This window comes from Oncorhynchus kisutch, unplaced genomic scaffold (assembly GCF_002021735.2).
Source record: "Oncorhynchus kisutch isolate 150728-3 unplaced genomic scaffold, Okis_V2 Okis01b-Okis20b_hom, whole genome shotgun sequence".
In the NCBI taxonomy this organism is placed as follows: Eukaryota; Metazoa; Chordata; class Actinopteri; order Salmoniformes; family Salmonidae; genus Oncorhynchus; species Oncorhynchus kisutch.
The window spans coordinates 4,222,936-4,237,539 of NW_022261978.1; the positions used below are offsets into that span (position 1 = coordinate 4,222,936).

Here is a 14,604-nt window from a genome sequence, read left to right on the forward strand (position 1 = left end):
CCCTCCCTGTCCGTCCGTCCGTCTCCCTCCCTGTCCGTCCGTCTCCCTCCCTCCCTGTCCGTCCGTCCGTCTCCCTCCCTGTCCGTCCGTCTCCCTCCCTGTCCGTCCGTCCGTCTCCCTGTCCGTCTATCTGTCCGCCTCCCTGTCCGCCTCCCTGTCCGCCTCCCTGTCCGCCTCCCTGTCCGTCCGCTGCCTCCCTGTCCGTCCGTCTGCCTCCCTGTCCGTCCGTCTGCCTCCCTGTCCGTCCGTCTGCCTCCCTGTCCGTCCGTCTGCCTCCCTGTCCGTCCGTCTGCCTCCCTGTCCGTCCGTCTCCCTCCCTGTCCGTCCGTCTCCCTCCCTGTCCGTCCGTCTCCCTCCCTGTCCGTCCGTCCGTCTATCTGTCCGCCTCCCTGTCCGTCTATCTGTCCGCCTCCCTGTCCGCCTCCCTGTCCGTCCGTCTGCCTCCCTGTCCGTCCGTCTGCCTCCCTGTCCGTCCGTCTGCCTCCCTGTCCGTCCGTCTGCCTCCCTGTCCGTCCGTCTGCCTCCCTGTCCGTCCGTCTCCCTCCCTGTCCGTCCGTCCGCCTCCCTCCCTGTCCGTCCGTCCGCCTCCCTCCCTGTCCGTCCGTCCGTCCGCCTCCCTCCCTGTCCGTCCGTCCGTCCGCCTCCCTCCCTGTCCGTCCGTCCGCTCCCTCCTCCCTCCGTCCGCCTCCTCCCTGTCCGTCCGTCTCCCTCCCTGTCCGTCCGTCTCCCTCCCTGTCCGTCCGTCTCCCTCCCTGTCCGTCCGTCTCCCTCCCTGTCCGTCCGTCTCCCTCCCTGTCCGTCCGTCTCCCTCCCTGTCCGTCCGTCTCCCTCCCTGTCCGTCCGTCTCCCTCCCTGTCCGTCCGTCTCCCTCCCTGTCCGTCCGTCTCCCTCCCTGTCCGTCCGTCTCCCTCCCTGTCCGTCCGTCTCCCTCCCTGTCCGTCCGTCTCCCTCCCTGTCCGTCCGTCTCCCTCCCCGTCCGTCCGTCTCCCTCCCCGTCCGTCCGTCTGCCTCCCTGTCCGTCCGTCTCCCTCCCTGTCCGTCCGTCTCCCTCCCTGTCCGTCCGTCCCCCTCCCTGTCTGTCAGTCTGCCTCCCTCCCTCCCTGTCTCCCTCCCTCCCTGTCTGTCTCCCTCCCTGTCTGTCTCCCTCCCTGTCTCCCTGTCTGTCTGTCTGTCTGCCTCCCTGTCTGTCTGTCTCCCTCCCTGTCTGTCTGTCTGTCTGTCTGTCTGTCTCCCTCCCTGTCTGTCTGTCTGTCTGTCTCCCTCCCTGTCTGTCTGTCTGTCTGTCTCCCTCCCTCCCTGTCTGTCTGTCTCCCTCCCTCCCTCCCTGTCTGTCTCCCTCCCTCCCTCCCTCCCTCCCTGTCTCCCTCCCTGTCTGTCTGTCTCCCTCCCTGTCTCCCTCCCTGTCTGTCTGTCTCCCTCCCTCCCTCCCTGTCTGTCTGTCTCCCTCCCTCCCTCCCTCCCTGTCTGTCTCCCTCCCTGTCTGTCTGTCTGTCTCCCTCCCTGTCTGTCTGTCTCCCTCCCTGTCTGTCTGTCTCCCTCCCTGTCTGTCTGTCTGTCTCCCTCCTTGTCTGTCTCCCTCCCTCCCTCCCTCCCTGTCTCCCTCCCTCCCTCCCTCCCTGTCTGTCTGTCTGTCTGTCTGTCTGTCTGTCTGTCTCCCTCCCTCCCTGTCTGTCTCCCTCCCTCCCTGTCTGTCTGTCTGTCTCCCTCCCTGTCTTTCTGTCTCCCTGTCTCGCTCCCTCCCTGTCTGTCTGTCTCCTTCCCTCCCTGTCTGTCTGTCTGTGTCTCCCTGTCTGTCTGTCCCCCTCCCTGTCTGTCTGTCCCCCTCCCCCCCTGTATGTCTGTCTGTCTCCCCCCTGTCTGTCTGTCTGTGTCTCCCTGTCTGTCTGTCTGTCCCCCTCCCCCCCTGTCTGTCTCCCTCCCCGTCTGTCTGTCTGTCTCCCCCCCTGTCTGTCTGTCTCCCCCCTGTCTGTTTAAATCACCAAGACTTTAAACACATCATCCTTCAAGCCCACACACTGAGACAGTAGCATCCTTCAAGCCCTGAGACACTGAGACAGTAGCATCCTTCAGGCCCTGAGACACTGAGACAGTAGCATCCTTCAAGCCCTGAGACACTGAGACAGTAGCATCCTTCAAGCCCTGAGACACTGAGACAGTAGCATCCTTCAAGCCCTGAGACACACTGAGACAGTAGCATCCTTCAAGCCCTGAGACACTGAGACAGTAGCATCCTTCAAGCCCTGAGACACTGAGACAGTAGCATCCTTCAAGCCCTGAGACACTGAGACAGTAGCATCCTTCAAGCCCTGACACACTGAGACAGTAGCATCCTTCAAGCCCTGAGACACTGAGACAGTAGCATCCTTCAAGCCCTGAGACAGTAGCATCCTTCAAGCCCTGAGACACTGAGACAGTAGCATCCTTCAAGCCCTGAGACACTGAGACAGTAGCATCCTTCAAGCCCTGAGACACTGAGACAGTAGCAGGGATACAAAGGGGGGGATGATAGATTAATGGAGAGATGACATAACCTGAGCCCTTTAGAGGAAGGAACAAGTGTGAGACGAGAGAAGAGGAACATTCCCTCTTCTTCCTCTAAGTGGCGCATGCCTCTAGAAGTTATTTTCCCTCTACCTGCGTCAGTTCTGTCCGTCTTGTGTAACAGAATATAACAAACGTCTTGTCTGTGTGCCAAATGGCATCCTATTCCCTATATAGAGCACTACTTTAGACCAGGGCCCATAGGACACCTCTGGACAAAAGCATATAGACACTGCAGCTCGCTCTCCCAAGAGGTTATGGCTGATGCTATCGCTAACACCAATCGCTAACACCAATCGCTAACACTATCGCTAATGCTAATGCTATTGCTAACTCAGACCAAGTCCCAGCTTGTGACCAGCACAACCCAGCAGCACAGTTTACCCAGCAAACAGAGTGTTCAACCCTTAATTGACCCTTGACCCGGTGGCACTGACCCAGCTGCTCTGGTGGACACCCATTCAGACCGCCATGACCCCAAAAGGACCAAAGAATATCTTTCCCTTACGTCACCAGATCGGTACCGTCCTTAAGGTACTCGTTTGGGAGCACATCACGACGGAGGACTTCTCACCTTCACCTGGTCATATTGAACGTTTAAGTACATGGTTTAGAGTTCAGATCAAGTCTGGAGACCTGGTCCCTAAATAGGCCTCCACTTTCGACCAGGGATGAGAAGTGGGGTTCCATCTGGGACGGTGACCGTGGTGATTTCCAGGCCCCTTAAACCCTTGAAGCACAACGACATACAGTCTGAGGGGACGGTGACCGTGGTGATTTCCAGGACCCTAAAACCCTTGAAGCACAATGACATACAGTCTGGGACGGTGACCGTGGTGATTTCCAGGACCCTAAAACCCTTGAAGCACAACGACATACAGTCTGAGGGGACGGTGTCCTCCAGTCACTAGGGTTCTGTCTCTTATCTGTTATTACTGGGCTGTGCCTCAATCCATAAGGACGCTGCCTCTTGAGGCAGGGAGAGGGAGACAGCGAGCCATTCGGAATGAGACAGGGCCATAGTGTTATTCCATCATCAGTTTATCCAGCCAGCCATCACAACGACAGCTCTTTCTCAACATAGTTCTGCATTGCAGCAGTGGCTGTGTCCGATAGTGTTTCTCCACATCTCTCTCTCTCTCTCTCTCTCTCTCTCTCTAACAAATAAAGGAGAAAAGTTATGTTGTATTGAAGTTCAACTAAACAGGTGTTCCACTGAAGGACAGACAACCTGATGATACCTGGAGACAAAGGCCTTTATGAGCTAATAGAACGCTGCTCTGAATGTTATCAACAACAGCTGGAGACAAAGGCCTTTTTGAGCTAATAGAACGCTGCTCTGAATGTTCTCAACAGCAGCTGGAGACAAAGGCCTTTATGAGCTAATAGAACGCTGCTCTGAATGTTCTCAACAACAGCAGCTGGAGACAAAGGCCTTTATGAGCTAATAGAACGCTGCTCTGAATGTTCTCAACAACAGCTCTCTGCCTGTTGCTTTGGAGTTAAGAGGTAGGGACTGAAGGACATGGAGAAGGGGATTCAATTAAAGATGACTTGAATGGCAGTTAAGAGTTGACTCCCTGTTGCTAGCAGGTGTGTGTGTGTGTGTGTGTGTAAGAAAGCAGACCACCAGTGGTAGGTAGGCAGAACAGCTGTAGCTAGTAGGTGTGTGTGTGTGTGTGTGTGTGTGTGTGTGTGTGTGTGTGTGTGTGTGTGAAAGCAGACCACCAGTGGTAGGTAGGCAGAACACCTGTAGCCAGTAGGTGTCTGCTGAGGCACCAAGTCGGTTGTCGCGTTCCAAATGGCACCCTATTCCCTATGCAGTGCACTACTTTAGACCAGGGCCCATAGGCAACCCCATAGGGCTCTGGTCAAAGGTGGTGCACTATGAAGGGAACAGCGTGCAGTGTGAGACGTTGCCATAGTCACACACTGAGGCTTGCCATAGTCACACTCTGAGGCGTTGCCATAGTCACACACTGAGGCGTTGCCATAGTCACACACTGAGGCGTTGCCATAGTCACACACTGAGGCGTTGCCATAGTCACACACTGAGGCGTTGCCATAGTCACACACTGAGGCGAGTCTGTTAGACCTTCTGTTCGAGGAATCCCAAATACTGTACTTTCTTATAGGCACAGATCTAGGATCAGCTCAACTGGCCCCAATCCTATCCCTAACCATTAGAGGGGAAACACAAAACTGGTCTTGGATCAGTGTGTAAAGGGGAAGCTCCTCAGGCTGTCTAGTGATCGTCTCCTGCACCCTGCTGGTCAGGAGGGGGACTGACAGTTATACAGATTGTAACAGGGCCTGGTAAACTAAACACTTCTTCCTCTGTCTCCTGGTACTTCAGTAGCCTGGTCCCAGATCAGTTCTTCCCTCTCCTTGGGACAATTTGGATTAGAACTAGTACTTCAGTAGCCTGGTCCCAGATCAGTTTGTGCTCTTGCCAACTCCATAGGAGGTCATTGTCAAGACAAATAGTTTGGCATGACGATGAGTCACCGTGATAACAAACAGACTGGCTAGTATTTGAGAGCTGACTAGTTGAGTGTCAGCTGAACTAATTCCCCATCTGACAGACTGCTCAATAACAACCTATGGACTCCTATGGGTTTGAGATACACAGATGGAGGGAGAAATGATGAAACATGATCTAACCACCAACTGCAATGTCTGATTCACTTTTCACTCAGCCAGTCGCTCTCACAGTCAGCCAGTCGCTCTCACAGTCAGCCAGTCGCTCTCACAGTCAGCCAGTCGCTCTCACAGTCAGCCAGTCGCTCTCACAGTCACTCTCACAGTCAGCCAGCCGCTCTCACAGTCAGCCAGCCGCTCTCACAGTCAGGCAGCCGCTCTCACAGTCAGCCAGCCGCTCTCACAGTCAGCCAGCCGCTCTCACAGTCAGCCAGCCGCTCTCACAGTCAGCCAGCCGCTCTCACAGTCAGCCAGCCGCTCTCACAGTCAGCCAGCCGCTCTCACAGTCAGCCAGCCGCTCTCACAGTCAGCCAGCCGCTCTCACAGTCAGCCAGCCGCTCTCACAGTCAGCCAGCCGCTCTCACAGTCAGCCGCTCTCACAGTCAGTCGCTCTCACAGGTAAGTATGTGTAGTGATTGGTGCATGGCAGGAGTCATTGAGTCAGTTGGAGACAGACACCACAAAACCCCCAACTCAGTCAGTCACTCTGTCATAGATGAGGGGTAGCATAATTCTGGTAACTTTCCCCAAAATTCCCAGACATCCCAATCCCAATCTGGAAGGAATGATCGGGAAATCCAGGAATTTTCCAACCGGGATTTCTTGAAAACCTGGGAATTGTGGGAAAGTTACCTAATTTTGTAACTCAGATAATCAACGAATCCCAACATCCCACAAACAGACAGATGGTTGTAAATCAGCGGAAGTAGCTGAACACTGAGCATCTGTGGGTCAAACAAACGCAATGCAACAGAAAACTACACAGGCAGCATGCAAAGCATGTGTGTAAGACTGGCTTCTCATTGGCCCAGAAGGCAACAGTCCCTTCCCACAGGGAAGAGGAAAAGCCAATCATTGGTAGCAGTGGCTGTCAGTCTTGTCGTCTCAGTACACTGCTTGGAGTAGGTCCATGTTTTTCTCCAGCCATTCAGTCAGTCAGTCTAAATTAAATCCAGTCAGCACAGCAAAACCCAGCAAACACCACAACCGAAAACAAAAATAACTATTCATACCAAACCAAAGCATCAGAGAAGTTAAAGAAGCCAAAACGGGGTTAACAGGAAAACATTGACAGAAATCTAGATGTTTTCCAAAGCACAAACTGCATGCAACAAAATCACTCAAATGTCGAAAAAAAAAAGAAAAAAAGATGCCGATTGCAGAACCACTCAACACATCCTCCTCCAGCATGCCACCGCCACCCAACCCAGGTTTCCCTGGCAACCGCCCACCGGTCCTTATGACGACGCCCCCCCCCCCCCCAACGGAAGCAAGAAAAGTTATTTTCTGGGTTTTATTTCCTGGTTACCCAGAGTGCTCTCTACCTGCGCACCGCGTGCTCGGAGACGCTGATGCTTCGGGAGCGGAAGGCCGACAGATCTCTCAGCTCTTTAACGGGAGAGCCGGTACTCGCCGCTACGCCCGCTGCCATTGACGCCTGCTGCTGCTGGTGGGCCTTCGCCATTTTGGCTGCCCGTAGGCTGGGACCATGGCAACGTGGCAGGAGTGGAGGGTGGCAGGTGTGGGGGGTAGGGGGCAGGTTGGTGTGTGTGAGATAGGGGGTGGGTGGGATTGTGTGTTGGAAAGAGGGACAGAGTAGGAGTGGGCGAGGGAGGTGAGGGGGGAGAGAGAGATAACGGCCAACAGGAAACGGAAATCAGGATATGTCGCCCGTCACGTCAGAAACGGCCCCGAACGACCACCAGGTGACCGACGGAGACACGGGCAAAGGGGTGGGGCATGAAGGTCAAAGGGTCAGAGGGCGAAGGTCAGGGGGATGAGCAAAAGAGAGTGTGCCAATAGCAATGGAGGGATCCAGGGTGTCACCGACCCCACCCACAACGCAGCACCCAGTCAGAGGAGGGGATGGGGGGGGTCAAATCAACCGAAGAGTAAACAAAAACAAACAAACAAAAACAAGTTGAGAAAAATTTACAGCAGTAAAACACTATGAACAAATAGGAACAGAAATATCAGAAAGGAAGGAACAACATAGAGCAACAGGGAGAAAAACAGCATCAGCTTTTCCACAACAAACACAAACTACTCCTGAAAGAAAATGAGGCGTCATCACATTGAGCAGCAAGAGGAGAAGCCGACGTTGCCATGACTCCGGAAGCATCCCAAAATGGCAACCTATTCCCTCTACAGTGCACCACCCTATGGGTCTAAAGTAGTGCACTGTAATTGTAAAGGGAATAGGTTGCCATTTGGGACACAGAGATCTGTTATAGGAGGATGGACTCCGAGCAGGAGGGGTTCAAATCAACACAACTGAAACAACCAACTGAAGAGATCGGCGCGGCCTGAGGAGGGTTAATATAAACCAATGAACACAACAAGGGGGAAGGAAGAGGTTAAAGGTTAAAAACAAAAATCAACAACAAATGACAGAACCAACTGAGAGGAATGTGTTGGATGAAGCAGGTGTCGGGAGGAGAGCACGGCTGATCTAAAACCACAAGAACCAATAAATCACGAACACGTGATCTACTGTCTAACTACAAACAGAGGTCTCATATACTACGACACATTGTCCATCTAAGTCTAAGACGTAGTTGGATTCTGTAACCACTAGAGAGGACAAGTTACAGGAGAAACCACGTTTAATGTGAGAATACTCTAATGAGGCCCTCACTGCTTGTTTCATTTCAAACCTTCATTACTATAGAAAAGTTGAAAAGAGCCCCTGGTACAACGATCAGGTTAATATTATACAGCTGTCTGAGATGCGTTTTTACACCTGACATGCATCTCTCCAACTCCTACAGAGGTACAGTAGATAGAGTAAGTATACATAGGAGCAGGACAGGGTTAGGGGGTCTGGGACGGTGGGGGGGGGGGGTCAGGACAGGGTTAGGGGGTCTGGGACGGTGGGGGGGGGGGGTCAGGACAAGGGTTAGGGGGTCTGGTACGGTGGGAGGGGGTCTGGGACGGTGGGAGGGATCAGGACAGGGTTAGGGGTTCTGGGACAGAGGGGGTCAGGACAGGGTTAGGGGTCTGGGACGGTGGGAGGGGGTCAGGACAGGGTTAGAGAGTCTGGGACAGAGGGGGTCAGTACAGGGTTAGGGGGTCTGGGACGGAGGGGGTCAGTACAGGGTTAGGGGGTCTGGTGCGGAGGGGTTCTGTACAGGGTTAGGGAGTCTGGGACAGAGGGGGTCAGTACAGGGTTAGGGGGTCTGGGAGGGAGGGGGGGTCGGTACAGGCTATTAATAGAATGTTGTTATGTGTTACTATTGAGAGTTAACATGGGAGTGTGCTTGTTACTATGGTGCGTTACTATGGTGCGTTACTATGGTAGCATGGGCATCGCCATGGAGGGCACAAAGAAATCAGGAAGTGACACTTTGAGCGCCAACAGAAGAGAGGGAAATCAGGAGGAGAAAGAAGGGGAGCGAATCTACTCTTCTCCCCAAAGTCACCAAAGAAAAAGCAAGGGAAGCGATTGGGAGTGGAGGGGGGTGGGCCCCAAGTCCATTGTCAACTTTGGTGGATAAGTCAGCTTGCTCACAGAATTAAAAAAGAGAGATTCTAGACGATGTCAGTCAGGTCAGGACTTGATTATGACAGAATTCCAAGCTGGGTAGTTAGGGATTTTGATTGACACTCCAAAGGAACCATTAGGGTGGCCTGGTTATGGGTAGAGGGTAGGATTTAGGTGGGACGGGGTTCAGGAAGTCACTTGTGTCTGATTTAATTATTATCTTTTATTATAAGATTTTATTTGGGGATTATTTCTCTGAGCATCTCTTTAATAGATTGCAGTCAAACAGCTGCCCTGATGAGAAAAACCCTTTGATTGATAGATAGAGATAGAGATAGAGATAGAGAGAGAGAGATAGAGATAGAGATAGAGAGATAGAGATAGAGATAGAGAGAGTACAATGACACGACAGAGAGACAGAGTGAGAAAGAGAAAAGACCCATCTCCTCTCTCTCCACCTCGTTGTGTATCTTGTGGTAATAATGTGCGTGAGTTGACAACAACAACCAACAACAACAAACCACCAAACAGAAATTATCACCATAGCAACCTGTGGGAAACCAAAACAACCATCACACCACAACGACAGTCATGCTGAGTCCTGTGTTACCTTGACAACACCAACCTCCTGTACGGCCATGTGGTCACAAGATCTTCAATGAGAAGTCATGTGACCCGGCCGTGTGTGTGTGTGTGTGTACCTCTTGGGCCTCTCATTGAGGCTGGTGCTGCGAGCACGGAAGCTGCTCTGAGTGTCCTGGGTGTCATCGAACGGCATCAGAGCATTAGAGCGCAGACCCTGGAGAGAGAGAGAGGAGAGAGGAGAGGTCAGAGAGAGAGAGGAGAGGGCAGAGAGAGAGAGAGAGAGAGAAAGAGGAGAGAGAGAGGGGGGAAGAGAGAAAGAGGAGAGAGAGAGGGGGGAAGAGAGAAGGGAGAGAGAGAGAAAGAGGAGAGAGTGGGGAGAGAGAGAGAGAGAGAGAGAGAGAAAGAGGAGAGAGTGGGGAGAGAGAGAGAGAGAGAGAGAGAGAAAGAGGAGAGAGTGGGGAGAGAGAGAGGAGAGAGAGAGAAAGAGGAGAGAGTGGGGAGAGAGAGAGGAGAGAGAGAGAGAGAGAGAGAGAAAGAGGAGAGAGTGGGGAGAGAGAGAGAGAAAGAGGAGAGAGTGGGGAGAGAGAGAGAGAGAGAGGGGGGAAGAGAGAGAGGGGGGAAGAGAGAAGGGAGAGTGAGAGGAAGAGGAGGGAGTGGTTACAAGGGAAATGTCTCAGAAAACAGGTAGATTATGACACACGTGTAAACACAGAGACCACCTACCTTGGTGATGTACTGCACAAAGTCCTTTCTGAAGGTGAGTCGGCAGCGGATAAACCACATGGAGATGACATGGTGAGCCAACGACACAATGTACTGGTTAAACCTGGAGAGACACAATGTACTGGTTAAACCTGGAGAGAGACAATGTACTGGTTAAACCTGGAGAGACACAATGTACAGGTTAAACCTGGAGAGACACAATGTACTGGTTAAACCTGGAGAGACACAATGTACTGGTTAAACCTGGAGAGACACAATGTACTGGTTAAACCTGGAGAGACACAATGTACTGGTTAAACCTGGAGAGACACAATGTACTGGTTAAACCTGGAGAGACACAATGTACTGGTTAAACCTGGAGAGACACAATGTACTGGTTAAACCTGGAGAGACACAATGTACTGGTTAAACCTGGAGAGACACAATGTACTGGTTAAAACTAGAGAGGCAATGTACTGGTTAAACCTAGAGAGACACAATGTACTGGTTAAACCTAGAGAGACACAATGTACTGGTTAAACCTGGAGAGAGAGAGAGAGAGGGGGGGGTGGGGGGAAGAGAGAGGGGATGGAGAGAGAGGAGAGAGAAACAGAGAGAAGGAGTTAGAAAAGGATAGAGGTAGAGAGGAGGGAGAGTGAGAGCGTGTGTGTGTGTGTGTGTGTGTGTGTGCGTACACATTTGTTACACGTGTATCGGGTACTCACTTGGAGGGGTTGGTGTAGGGCAGGGAGATGGCGAACACACTGACATACTGCTCTGCTACAAAGTAAGCATAGAGATGTGGCAGCCGCACCAGAGCTACAACACACACACACACACACACACACACACACACACACACACACACACACACACACACACACACACACACACACACACAGTTAGCATGACATAATCTATCCTTGCCATGTGGCACCATCATCAACAGGTAAGGGATGTAATAGGGTCACTAAACTCTACAACTGAACAAGTAATCTTCCCAGTAAAGTATATAACATGACTGTGTGAGGTATATTAGGTGTGTTTCCCGTATGTAAACATCATCTAACATGAACTAGGAAGTGAAATACAAAGAATCCTTCACACATTAATTGGCTGATCTAACTTCCTGTATAAACAGATCCTGTTCTCTGATTGGCTTCCATCTATCAGGGCGTGTAAACTAAGGTGTGTTCTCACTGGACAGGAATTCCAGCATGGGCGACGCCATGGCGACGGTTGCCGAGATGTGCGTCAGCTTGACGATGAGGGCGGGGAGGAGTTTAATCATGATGTCAGGCATCTCCACGGTGCACATTGTCAGGGCAACCACACACTGCTTGGCACAGCGGTATATCAGCCCTGCTTCCAGACACTGAACCAACTCCCTCTGAGAGATGAAGATGGCAAGACAGAAGAGAACAACGATGATGTTATTTATGATCAGATATTGAGATGAAACTCTCAAAAGGCACAAGCTGTTTTTACCTGAGGATTATGGTCACTTGCCCAAATGTTTTATTTTCTACTTCGGCCTACAGTCGCAGATGCCATTAATGGAATGGTCTCTCACTCAAACATGGGGTCACTTTTTACCAGCCATAGTATCTAGTGATTTAAATTCAGCAGACCCTTTTTACCAGCCATAGTATCTAGTGATTTAAATTCAGCAGACACTTTTTACCAGCCATAGTATCTAGTGATTTAAATTCAGCAGACCCTTTTTCCAGCCATAGTATCTAGTGATTTAAATTCAGCAGACCCTTTTTCCAGCCATAGTATCTAGTGATTTAAATTCAGCAGACACTTTTTACCAGCCATAGTATCTAGTGATTTAAATTCAGCAGACTTTTTCAAAATGTAACTAAGACTAATGCTTCTAATGAAGCTCTTCGCCTTTATCAAAACAATGTTTTCGGTGCCTATTTCAGAGTGTGTGTGTGTGTGTGTGTGTGTGTTTTTGTGTGTGTACCTGTCTGGCCTGTTCTAGATAGTTGTGGTATGATGTGATAGCAGTGAGAACAGGTACTACAGCCAGCTGGACATCAGTACGACTGAAACCATCTGGAGTCTTCTTCAGACGCTCTGAGATAAGACGGTCTGTCACCTAGACAGACAGAGAGACAGGCAGAGAGACAGGCAGAGAGACAGGCAGAGAGAGAGACAGACAGAGAGAGACAGAGTGTCAGTGAGGGACCAGAGAGATCAAAGTGACAATCTGTGTGTTGTTACATTACCCAGCAAGAAAACCCAAATCATGTCTCTGAAACAGGAGGGGGAACTAACACCGACAAGGAACACAGAACAGGAGGGGGAACTAACACCACTAACACAACACAGGTGAAAGCCCTTCCCTCTAACGAGAAGGCAACCAACACAGGTGAAACCCCATCCCTCTAACGAGACAGAAACCAACACAGGTGAAACCCCTACTGACTTAAGGAGGTGGCACCAATAAGCCTATCATCCAACCTCAAAAACATCAATGTAAAAACCAAGACCTGTAACAGTGTGTACCATAGAACAGAGTGTAGAACAGAGCTGGTCTATGCTGCAGGGAGAGGACAGCAGCAGGACTTTATACTGCAGGGTCCAGGGCATCTTGTCTAGTACCAGCTTCAACACCTTCCAGTCGGTCTCCTGGAACACAGAGAGAGAGAGAGAGCGAGAGAGAGAGAGAGAGAGAGAGTGGAAACAACAGAGATTTAGGGAGGGAGACAGAGAGAACAACACAGTTAGGGAGAGAGAGAGAGAGAGAGACAGAGAGAGGAAACAACAGAGTTAGGGAGGGAGCCCCAGGACTACCTGACATGATGACTCCTTGCTGTCCCCAGTCCACCTGGCCATGCTGCTGTTCCAGTTTCAACTGACCTGAGCCCTAGGACCATGCCCCAGGACTACCTGACATGATGACTCCTTGCTGTCCCCAGTCCACCTGGCCGTGCTGCTGCTCCAGTTTCAACTGTTCTGCCTTATTATTATTCGACCATGCTGGTCATTATGAACATTTGAACATCTTGGCCATGTTCTGTTATAATCTCCACCCGGCACAGCCAGAAGAAGACTGGCCACCCCACATAGCCTGGTTCCTCTCTAGGTTTCTTCCTAGGTATTGGCCTTTCTAGGGAGTTTTTCCTAGCCACCGTGCTTCTACACCTGCATTGCTTGCTGTTTGGGGTTTTAGGCTGGGTTTCTGTACAGCACTTTGAGATATCAGCTGATATACGAAGGGCTATATAAATAAATTTGATTTGATTTGAGACAGAGAGAGAGCGAGAGACAGAGAGACAGAGCCGCTGCCCACTCTGTACAGGGGTACCGGTACATAGTCTTGCTATTGTTATGCTGCTCGTTATCTACTTGTTACTTTTATTTCTTCATATACATTTTTTTTCAACTGCATTGTTGGTTAAGGGCTTGTCGGTAAGCATTTCACTGTAGGTAGGTATGTGTGTGTGTGTGTGTGTGTGTGTGTGTGTGTGTGTGTGTGTATAGGTACCATCTTCAGGCACTGTAGCAGCACATTAAAGGCAGGTGAGTAGGGCAGGCAGGCTGTACGGATGTTGGAGGAGGGAGTAGTGGTGGTGGAGGAGGGAGTAGTGGTGGTGGTGGAGGAGGAGGGGGCAGGACTGCCAGCAGGGGGAGACACTGAACCTGCAGGCTTCTTCTCACTCCCTCGTTTCTCTGGCTCCCTGGAAACACACACACACACAGAGACAGAGAGAGACATTACACATTGACAGACAGTGGTAGACATTACACATTGGGAACTAGTGTGCCCCTGATTGGGTGGGAACTAGTGTGCCTGGACTCTATCAATTTTCAACAGTATCGTACCTTACTGTTTGCGACAAAAACTATTGAAAAGAAGGGAAATGAATGGACTCAGATTGTTGGATTCCTCTCGTATTGATTGTTAGAAAGATCCCCTGGTCAGACTCCCAAGTGGCGCAGCACTACAGACCCTGGTTCGATCACAACCGGCCGTGATTGGGAGTCACACAGGGCGGCACACAATTGGCCCAACGTCGTCCGGGTTTGGCCGGTGTAGGCCGTAATTGTAAATATGAATTTGTTCTCGGCTGACTTGTCTAGTTAAATAAAACACTAGTAAGGAGCATCAACAACTGGTTTGGGATTTGCCACTATACATTCAATGGGTACTTTATGGTATCTGTCTAGTCATCTGTCCTTGTAATATTGTCTTGAAGGTGAACTGACTGTCTGCCGGGGAGATCTGAGTTTAGAGTGGACAGAGTGTGAAGGTGAACCCACCCCATGTCACAGTGGCAGTAAGGACTGAACCTCAGAACCCCGTCTTTACTGAGGAACCCCAGACGATGGAGGGAGTCCGTTCTCATCATCAGGAGGAAGTCAAACACCTGAAAGAGAGAGAGACATAGACAGAGACATAGAGAGAGACATAGAGAGACAGACAGAGAGACAGACAGAGAGAGACAGACAGACCGAGAGAGAGACAGACAGACAGACACAGACCGAGACAGACAGACAGACAGACCGAGAGAGAGAGACAGACCGACCGAGACAGACAGACAGACAGACCGAGAGAGAGAGACAGACCGACCGAGACA

General features: G+C 51.2%; 1 pseudogene across 1 annotated transcript in view; it reads right to left on the bottom strand.

Moving 5' to 3' along the window:
* The window catches only part of LOC109878905 (tuberin-like), a 71,820-nt pseudogene that overhangs the window by 26,392 nt on the left and 30,824 nt on the right, over nt 1–14,604 (bottom strand). The window contains exons 12-20 of the transcript XR_004206488.1: nt 14,288–14,394; nt 13,512–13,704; nt 12,530–12,652; nt 11,985–12,119; nt 11,213–11,402; nt 10,738–10,831; nt 10,034–10,136; nt 9,427–9,524; nt 6,567–6,722 (exon numbers count right to left, since the gene is read on the bottom strand). The product of XR_004206488.1 is annotated as a tuberin-like (transcript). The remainder of the gene's footprint in view (nt 1–6,566; nt 6,723–9,426; nt 9,525–10,033; nt 10,137–10,737; nt 10,832–11,212; nt 11,403–11,984; nt 12,120–12,529; nt 12,653–13,511; nt 13,705–14,287; nt 14,395–14,604) is intronic.